This window comes from Durio zibethinus, chromosome 21 (genome assembly GCF_047325235.1).
Source record: "Durio zibethinus cultivar Kanyao isolate XHJ-2024 chromosome 21, ASM4732523v1, whole genome shotgun sequence".
NCBI lineage: Eukaryota > Viridiplantae > Streptophyta > Magnoliopsida > Malvales > Malvaceae > Durio > Durio zibethinus.
In genome coordinates, this window is record NC_143182.1 from 11,858,326 (window position 1) to 11,869,454 (window position 11,129).

Here is an 11,129-nt window from a genome sequence, read left to right on the forward strand (position 1 = left end):
TGTAAAAAGTTAAAAATTAAACATCAACATTCCAAACTAGTGAGAGATTTTTTAATAGTTTAGAATGTGATGTATCCCACATTGGATAGAAAGACTTAATTATTGGTAAATAAAATTAATTTTTGAATTAATTTCATTCATATTTTAAATATTTATGTTTGTATAGAAACAATTATCATATGATAAATGGTCATAATTATTTGAATATAAATAAATTATTATTCATAAAAATTATGTTACACAAAAAGTTATAACTATTTGAATATAACTTTATGTCTATTCATTAATTATAAATAAATCTTTCGGTATAATTATTTTCACTACTTTTGATTTGAAAGTTTTGAAACTTTGTTGTACCTTAAAGGCATAATTACCTTTAAAAAAAATTCTTCACACCTTAAAGCCAATTTTTTTTTATTATTTCTATTCTTTCATTTATTTTTTCTAACAATATATGTCAAAATATTAATTTAAAAAAAAGTCTTGGTAGAAGGTTGGTGTACCCTAAAGGTATAATTACCTTTAAAAAAAATATTCTTCACACCCTAAAGCCAATTTTTTTTTATTATTTCTATTATTTTATTTATTTTTTCTAACAATATATGTCAAAATATTAGTTTCAAAAAAAGTCTTGGTAGAAGGTTGGTGAACGTTATTTTCCAATTGCTTTTAGGAGTCCACTGCTGTAATACTTGCTGTTTAAGTGCCTTTTCACTCTCGTCAATATTCGATATTGGAATTGCCAACTATCTGAAGCAAACATTTCCTGATGTTTCCATGTCAATCTATTGGTTTGCGCTCACACCACAATGCAACGATGAGGCAAAATTACTTGGCAAAGGTTTTTTAGAAAGAAATCCTCCCACTTCCTTCCCCTTTCTCCATTGACAACTTCCATAGAATTTAACCATTTTCATAACATAATTCGAGTCTATCAAACTATCGAACATCATGTAGTAATTGTATCATAATTTTGACCAATATCAGCAACAAAAACATAATAAATTGTTTCTGATATTTTACCTATAGAAAAGGCATATCTACAAACAATTCCAAAAAAACTACTGGAGGAATTTACATTTTGGTCAATCAAGGAAATTTTCTGCTCGAGGACTCCCTAAAAATCATGACATGATTCTTACTAGTTTGTGAATTTTCGCTTGGCCAATCAAAGAACTTGTGTACTAGGAGCGAAGGTGTAAGGTATGATTGACTTGATGAAGATGGATTATCTGGTGGATATTTATAATCCTTTCCATATCCAAGTTCTTTCATAATCTTGGTTGGTGCATTCCTTAAATGAAGTGGCGCTCCCTCATTCTGTCCTACAGATTCCTTAACAACCTACTGTGCAGCTTCAATTGCTCGATACACAGAAATGGATTTACAAGCAAAAGCCAAGTAAGCAACACATTAGGCAATAATCACATTACACTTAGGTAAGGCCAAGAAATGACAACCATGATAACAGGAAAAGCCTGATTTAGGGCTAATGAATCAGCCAACCTGACATCCTCACTTGCAAACCTTATTAGTCTGTGTGCAATGTAAAGGGGCACTTAACCTCCTTCAAGCATTGTTGCCAACCAATAAATCGCAGCGTCTGCATCACTTCTCCCCATTGACTTGTGGAGCGCACTGATTAAATTGTAATGCTCTTCCCCTGCTTTGTCGTATGCAATATGCTTACATTGGAGTGCCTCCTTAGCATCATCCACCCTAACAACTGCTTCAAATGAACCAATCTCATTTTCGTCACTTAAAACCAAATCAAATTCCCTATCGGGCTGTACTCCTACACCTTTTACTGGATCACCAGCCACTCAGACAGCTGCTATTGTGGCAGAAATTTCTAAAGCATTCAATGCCACACAAGCATCACCATCACAATTCATAAACAAAAATTCAGTAGCATCATCGTTAACATTAACCCTCAACCCGACGCTCTGTGACAATCCCTTCTCTTAGACAATAATAGCTCTTTTCAAAAGAGTTACCACATGATGAGGTTTCAAAGGATTCAATGTCCTACACCTAGACAACAATGGTGCAATCAAATGAGACAAAGGATTCTCAGTAGTGGACCCCACAAACACAATACTTCCATCTTCAGTCACAGGCAAGAAAGAATCCTGTTGTGATTTATTAAACCTATCAACTTCATCAACAAAAAGTAAAGTCCTTTTATTATTATTAACTCTCATTTTCCTAGCTTCCTTAACGGTGTCTCTGACATCCTTAACCCCACAAGTAACAGCAGACAAAGAAACAAATCGAAATAAAGACCATTGTTGAGCCTATTTAACAATGGAAGTCTTACCAGTACCATAAGGACCCCAAAAAATAATAAAAGGAATTCTGTTACGGTCAACGACAGAACGAAAAAGAGAATTGTTACCCAGAATATGTTCTTGAGCAACAACTTCGAAAATAGTAAGAGCTTCGACAAAGGCTCATAGGTTTAATTGGTTTTGTCATGTTAAGTAATTGGTTTAGGATGTTGCAATTTTTGACGTTTGTTATGGAGAGGAGTTGGGGTGGTGGAATCTTCGTGTTGGTCTTGTTAGGGTGAAATTCGGATGATTGGAGCTGTGACTGTGCGTTCAGAAGATGGAGGAGAATTGGAAAGTTTGGAACGAAAATGAAAGAAGGGGTCAAGTTTGGGTTGGAAAGGAGGAGGAGTTGGCCTGGGGTTGGAGGATTTGTGGGAAAGAATCCATTCGGTGGCTTTGAAGGTGGATTTACCGCCCCTAGTAGCAAGGGTTTGTACCGCTAATTCACTTGGAAACCCCATTCTTAGAAGACTAAAGATAAGTTTTTTAGGTGAAGTTGGTGAAATTTATAATTAAAATTGATTAAATAAAAATTAAAATTGAAAATCAAAATCGATAAATTGAAATGTCTCACTATATAGATTAAGTGGAAAAAATTTAAAAAAAAATTAATAAAATTTGATATATAATTTGATATAAATATTTTTAGTAAAAATATTGATAAAATTTTTATCGTTGTATCGATTAAATTTAAATTATAAGTAATATTTTTAATAATTATTTTTATATATTATTGATTTTCACATTAAACTCTATCAATCTATTAGTTTAGATTTTTTTTAAAGTTTTTATTAAATCATATTTTTAAAAAATTTCACAAATTTCATCTAAAATTTTATGTAAGTTTTCTCTTACTTAAAAGATGCTCCATCTTTTTTCTTTTCTTTTCTTTTCTTATCCCATGAAAAGAATGGGCTAAATGCTCAAATCAAGATCAAACATTTGGGTGGTAGTTCAATTCAATACCAAAAGTTGTAATTTATACAATAAAAAAGATTAAATATTATCGACTTATAACAATGTATGATTTATTTCAAAGGAAAATGGAATGTGCATGTTACGCGCTGTTATAAAATGTAAAAAGAATACAAATAAGGAATTCAATTTGGTGGCTGTACTCCATGCTGATTCAGATTTTTTTTACTATTTCAAAAAAAAAATGAAAAATTATTTAGAAAAAAAAAAACCTATGTTTAATCTAAATTAGAAAAAAACAAAAAAAATTCCCAAACCTAAAGCATATCATCTTTAACCTTAATCACCCAGACAAGTTATTTCAATCACTGATTCAATTTCATTTGTTAATTTATATGAGATAAACATTATTCAACAACTTATTTGAGGGTAACCAACATTCGGTTCAATCGATTATGCTTCAAGAATTGATTTTGTTTAAGGTTCAATCGTTTAGGCTTTGAAAATTTGGAAGGTTAGTTGTTTTTTTGCTAGATTTGTGTAAGGTGAATAATATGTATGCATATTTTAGGTTCTATTGTTCTTCATAGTTAGCCATTTTGTGGTTAAGGGTTTTTTGTTGTTCTTCAAAGTTAGGCATATTTTGGTTTAAGATTTTCTATAGTTCTTCATTCTTAGGCATATTCTAATTTATAGTTTTCTGTTATTGTTCTTAATTGCTCAAATTTGTAGTTAAGTTTTTTGTTGTTATTCTTAATTGCTTGAATTTATAGTTAAGGTTTTTTGCTATTTAGGCATATTCTGATATGTGGTTGATCATAATTATTTAATTATTTATATAGCCTTTTGATGGTTACCCATCACTTAGGCCTCTATTAGTGCTAGCATAAGTGATCACGCATCATTGTTGCCTTAATTTATAGCATAAGTGAAGCTAATTAATCAGCATAAAAATAAATGTTATTTCATAAAAAAATTATTTAAAAGAAACTAATAATTCATGGCAGCAAAGATTATAAATATGGTTAAATTTAGGATTGAAAATACTTACAACCTAAATTTTATTTAGTAATTAAGCTGTTGTGTCAAAATATTGGAATTAAATCTCCATATCACTACTTGACCAAAAAGATTTCAAAAAAATAGACTAAAAACCTAACTTTCAAGACATCTTCTAAAATTTTAGCAAGTCTAATATAATTGTCAATTATAGCAATTCAAAAATAAAATTATGATAAGGATAACCACAGATCCAGTCACAAAATCACCAGAAAGATAATCAAGTTTAAGTATAAATATGATCACAACTTCAAGTCCACTTTATAAATTATCTTGTCAAAAATATTAGCAAATAATAGCATTAAGTCAATCATGTGAATTCTAATTCTAAAAACAAAATAACACAGGAAAAACATGCTAAACTTTTGAGCTATGATGTATACATAAAAGACCTATTATAAAAGAAAATTGCATTTCAAAGAATGACTATTAGTTATAACAAAGTAAGAGCTTATAACAGAAATTAGATAACAATGTAAGAGACATACACACTTAAACTAATTGCAATTTTCGTTGTTAGGGATTTAGGGTTTCTTATAACACTTATAGCATAAATTTTTACTGGAAATGACTTTTATAGCATTTATCAACTATTGTTGATGGAATTTAGGGTTTATTGTGATAAAATTTAATTTTTTTGGTTTTGCAGTATGTGTTTTTATTATTGTATTCTATAATTTCACTATACTGGAGCTTTTGTTAGTAATGGTCATAATCTAATGTATATAAATGAGATAGTAAAGGACTTAACAGTTAATTCTGATAAGATATCTTATTATGAGTTGTTAGACATTTGCAATGAGACTGGATATATGAATATTAATGAGATGTTATATTTAAAATCTTGAAAACACTAACTAATGGCCTGATGATAGTCAATGATGATAGAAGTACTCTTGATATGATTAGGTATAAGGTGGATCTAGGTATAGTTGATGTATATATAATACAAGGTATAAGTGAAGCTATTTTAGTTTCTGAGCTATTAATAGGACCTGAAGTGAAAGATATAGTTGAGGTAGTAAAAAATGAAATAGTAAAAAATCAACACTTGGCTGATGCTGTAAGGAATAAAAGGGTGAAAAATCAACATATAGATAAGGTAGTAGGGAATGAAAAGATAGAAAATAAAAAGGTGATTAAGGAAGCAAGGGTAGAGAATAAAGATATAATTGAGGCAACAAGGGTAAGAACTGAAGATGATATTAAGATAGCAAGGGTAGGAAACGAAGACATGGTTAGAGAAAAAAGGGTAATAAGGGTAAAACATGAAGATGCGGCTAGGGTAAAAGTTGAAGATGTAGCTAATAAAAATAGTAGTGAAATAGATGACCTTAGGATAGAACCAGATTCAACCTCACTAGTCAATGATGATGTTGATACGGGATATTAGAGCGAGTACTATAACTCTGATGAGTATAGTGAGCCTATTAGTGATGAGGATGAAATGGTTGATAATGCTGCTAGGATAAGAAGTAAGTTTTCAGTATATGATCCCAATATAAAGCCCTTTACATTAAGTTAGGCATGTTGTTTAAGAATTTAAAACAATTTAAATATGCTATTTATTTACTATCTATTGGACAAATAGAGGTATATTTTAGGCAAAGAACCATAAAAATTTTGTTTGAGGTAAATGTGTTGCAAAACAATGTCTTTGGATAATTTATGCAACATATTATAAAAATGCAATCATTTCAAGTGAAGACTTATAATAACAATCATGAATGCAATAAGATTTTCAAAAGCCTAAGGATGAGTCAAGCTTTTTTCGCTGAGTTGTATACAAATAGATTTATAAAAGATCTTTTTAAAAATGCAAAAGTGCATAAGTTAGTTAGGAAAGAGTTTGATACATGGGTGAATATAAGCATGATAAGAAGGGTTAAAAAAAGTGGCTGATAAAGTTATTATTAATTATAAGGATGAGTTTGGACTTTTATGAGATTATGAATAGAGAAACTAATAAAAGCAGCACAGTGAAGATACAAGTTCATAGTCCATTGACAAGTTCTCCACATGTATTTGAAAGGTATTACATATGTTTTAGGGTATTTAAAAAAGGTTTAGAGAATGGTTGTAGGCTTTTTTTGAAACTAGATGGTTGTTAGCTTAAAAGTTTGATAAATTTTGAGTTGCTATGTGCTGTTAGTAGAGATGAAAATAATCAAATGTTTTCAGTGGCTTAGGCATTGGTGGAAGTGGAATGTATAGCTTCATAGAAATGGTTTCTTAATTTGTTAAAATCAAACATAGTGTCTTTGAAAAATGGTATAGGATGAATAATTATGACAAATCAATAAAAGATAAATATTTATATGCTAATTTAAATTAAATTATGAACTAAATACTTTAACTAATTATTAATTATTTTCATATCACTTGTAGGGCCTTGATAATGTAATTGCAAAATTGCTTTCGGATGCTAAACATAGATTCTATGCTTGGCATGTATATGTTAATTGGGCTTTAGGGGACATAAGGGTGAGAAGATAAAAAGGATTTGTGGACAATTGCTAAGTCTTCAACAGTCATACAATTTAAAGAAAACATAAAAAAAAATTGTAGGAAAAAAATGATATTGTAGCTATAGACATAATAAAAGCTTTACCTCAACAATGGTGTAAAGCTTTTTTTAGCACAAACTCTAGATGTGAGTTGGTTGATAACAACTTATGTAAAGCATTTAATATGATATTGCTAGATACAAGAAAAAATCAGTAATTTCTTTATTTAAAGACATAAGAAGGTCTCTAATAGTAAGAATTGAGAAAAAAAATGAAAGAATGCTCTAAGTAGAGAGGTGTGATTGGTCTTAACAATGTAAAAGTGATAAAAAAAATACAACTATAGCATCACAATGTGTAGTTGCATTTAATAGAGATGGTGAATATGAAATAAATGTTGATATAGACAGGTTCATTGTCCAACTTGATGAGAAAACATATAGTTATATAATGTACTAATGTTTTGGTATCCCACTTGCATATGCTATATGTGCAATTAAAGATTTAGATGAAAATAATGAAGATTTATGCCTAATTGGTATCATAAGGAGGTATATTTGTAGACTTATAGAAATGCTTTACAACTTATGCCTAAGAGAAAAGATTGGGCCAAACCAAGGATAGAAGATAATGTTTTACCTTTAGAGTTTAGAAAGATGCTAGGCAAGCACAAAACTAGCAGAAGAAAGAATCATGATGAGCCTAAGAGAAAAAGCCTAACAATTCAATAAATTTATCTAAGAAGGGCATAATAATGACGTGTAAACTATGTCATCAACCAGGCTATAACAAAAGAGGCTATCTTGTGGTAGGTAATTAGGTAATTTTATTCTTATTTTATTTTTATTTATTATTATAAACATTGTAATATTGTGGATCCTCTTTTTTCAAAGTGCCTTAACCCATCAACTCAACTTTATTATTTTTTTCCATGATAACAAGATTATCATGTGCTCAAATATGAAGACTAGAACATGAAACAAAATGCATTAAGTATTACAGATCTTATTGAAATTACACATGGTCCAAGCAACAACTATTGCTTTAGCTACTACTTATGGTGCTTTCGCATTAGCTTTTACTTCTGCATCCAGATCTAATTACGTATCTGCATCTGCTTCAGCTAATATCAATGGTTTTACATCTGCACAAACCTTATATCCAGTTTCAAATCTAGCTTCAACAAATCCCATTTTTATTCCAATTTCAACTCCAACTTCAAATCTGGTTTCAACTCTATTTTCAAATCCAATCAATGTTGTTGCTACTGTTGCTATTGAAAATGCAAAACTAAAGTCCAAAAGGCCAATAAAATTTATTAGAGATGTTCTATAAATGAGGATGAGAGACTTTATGAGATGACTGATGAAAAAACAAGTATCTTATCAAAGTTTATCTCTTATACAACAATCACTGAGAAGAGAGTAATTTTAGTAAATAGTATTAGAAGTCACAATGATAAGCACACTATTAGGGTGTAACCAAAAGCAAGACAAAAAGCATGTAAAGTTATGGATTATATGCAAACTTAGAAACATGGAGACAAATATTAAATGTAAGTAATTCTTTACCAAACATATATTTTTCTTATTTTATTTCCTTAAATATTACCCATTATAACTTGATAAATGTTATTCAATAGGCTGGATTGAGACGTCAGAAAGTGATAGCAGTTGGGACAAACAGAGATAAGAGGAAGGTTGTTAAGGATGTAATTGGTACTCAAAAAAATTAAATTCTTACTTCTAAAAGAAATAAGGAGAAATAAAAAATCTAAGAAATTGATGTTCTATTCTATTGATCGTTGCTGTTAGTTGCTGATGTTAACTATTTTTTTCTTGTTAATGTTGTAAGAATACTTTCTATTTAGCCTTTTATTGGTTGAATGTTTTCTGTATTGAATGTTGTGTAAGAACACTTTTTGTTGACATTCAACATATTGCTTTGTTATAAGAATACCTCTATTATCAAATTGCCTCAGATTATTTTCTAGTTGCATATTACAAGTTGAATATATTGTACTGAACCACATTTTTGTATCTAATAACATAAAGTAACAGAATTAACAGCTAATAACATTGATTCAACTGTCATCAACATAATAAGAGTTTTAACAAACATTTACAAACCTTCATAACAATTTTAACCCACTATCAAGTATACAAGTTAAGTTTTCAGAATTTTTTTGGCATTGAAAAAAATTACACAAAACACAAGTATAAAAAAGAATGAGATAAGCCAAATTATTTTTTAGTTGCCATCTTTATCATGTCCACCACCAGCAATTTTTTTTTTCAATTTTAACCTAAAAAACTAACTTTTCTCCTCGGCTATATATTCTTTACAATAATGTCAGCTTCACCAACATTTTCTTTCAACTTTGAAACTTCATATTTCAAACTTTGAACATGACTATATAAAAATTTTTCTCTTTTTTTCAGCCCCAAAATAATTTATTTTGCTCTTTTAGAAGTTTTAGGATAATGCCATAAATGAAATTCACAAACAATTTCCTACAATCACACCAAAGAAATATCAATAAGCAAATTCTAGCAATCACACCAAAAAAATATCAAGAAACAAATACTAGCAAAAACATTAAAAAAATACCAGTAAATTTACTAGATGATGTGGGCATTTATAAAATCTTCTACTAGGATTGCTATTTGTCCATGAAGTCCACTTAGCTACTTTCATATTGCAATAATAGAAAATGGGTTTTCCCTCAAAGTCTTATTCTACAAGGTAACTAACTGAAATTAACTTAGTGTTTATATCATGAGACCCTCCTCTAGAAACCCTGCAATTTAATATTTTGAAGAACAAATTCAAAGAAAATCAGAGCATGAGAAAAATCTAAAATTTATACCAACCTTGAATTTACGCTACTAGATGAACTAATATTTGAAGAAAACATTATGTTTAGATGTTATTTCAACTAAAAATTTTCTCAATTTATGGTAAAAAATGAGAAAAAAAAAAAGGAAAAGACTTGCTTAGAAATGAAAAACCCTATACTCAAGCTCTCTGATATTATTACAGACAAAAAGAATAAAAAAGAATAGGATAAAAACAAAATAAGCTTAGAAAAATAGTCAAAATCTTAGCTAGGCTGTCGTTACATGTAGATAACTTAATTCCACATTACATTCCACATCATGTTTATTTGTGATGGCTTTTACACGTAGTTAATTTAATAGCGCGTAACATGCATATCTCATTTTTCATTGAAATAAAATCTTACATTGTTACAAGTTGATAAAGTTTGATCCTTATTTGTACAAATTAAATCATTTGGTCTTGAATTGAATAACTACCCAAACGTTTGATCTCGATTTAAGTATTTAGCCAAAAGAATATAACCGAGGGAATATGGCACGCAATGCTGGAACTATAAAAATAAAAGGAATAAATTTATTTTCTAGATTTTATTGCATAAATAACTTACCACTTATGATATTGTAAAATTAATATTAGTATTCGTTTCCATAAACAACCATAATTTTAGGTCATATAATTTTTATCTAAAATTTATGAAACCAATATGACAAAAATGGGTGTAAAAATGTTAATCAAATAACATACCACTTATAACATCTTTCAAAAGAAATAAAAAGTCAATATAAAAGTATAATCCACCTGAATTCATAAATCTATCGTGAAAATCAACAAAATTGTGTTAATAATACATTACCAATATAATCAATTTATAGCATGATTTATTTTTTTATTTGATGAAATGATTTAGTTAGATTAAAATATTATGTATATTAATGGAATGGTAGATTAATGAAAATGATAGCAAACAATGTAAAAAGTTTTTAAAAAAATTATTGAGTTTATTTTAATATTTTTATTAAAAATTTACATTTTATTAGTACGAATTCAAAATTTTTCATAAAGGTATCGATTTATTATAACAGGTATCAATTAAGTGTTGGTTGTTAGCTAACTATGAGTTATAATTACGTAATAGTTAGCGACAGTAAATAAAGTGATTAGAGAATTAAGAAATATATATTCATATAGAAAACTTTAGCAATGTCTATGGAAAAATTTTAGAATGTTTAGGAATTTTTTTTAATTTTTTGTTTTTTTTACTTTTTTTTATATGTTCACAATCACCTTACCTTTGCATTTGCATTACCCATTGCATTTTATTTATTCAAACATATGTAATACAAATTTTTATTGATTATTTAAAAAGTGTAAAGAAGTGAAACTGCAACGGTTTAAAAGGCCTTACGAATATACGATTAATTACTAGTAAAGGCATTTTGATCCCAGCTTAAATGCTACCAAATCCATGTGTTTT

At 28.8% G+C, this 11,129-nt stretch overlaps 1 pseudogene; it reads right to left on the minus strand.

Moving 5' to 3' along the window:
• Positions 1 to 748: 748 nt before the first annotated feature.
• LOC149512892 (uncharacterized) lies at positions 749 to 2,458 on the minus strand (annotated as a pseudogene).
• Between the last annotated feature and the right edge of the window lie 8,671 nt (positions 2,459 to 11,129).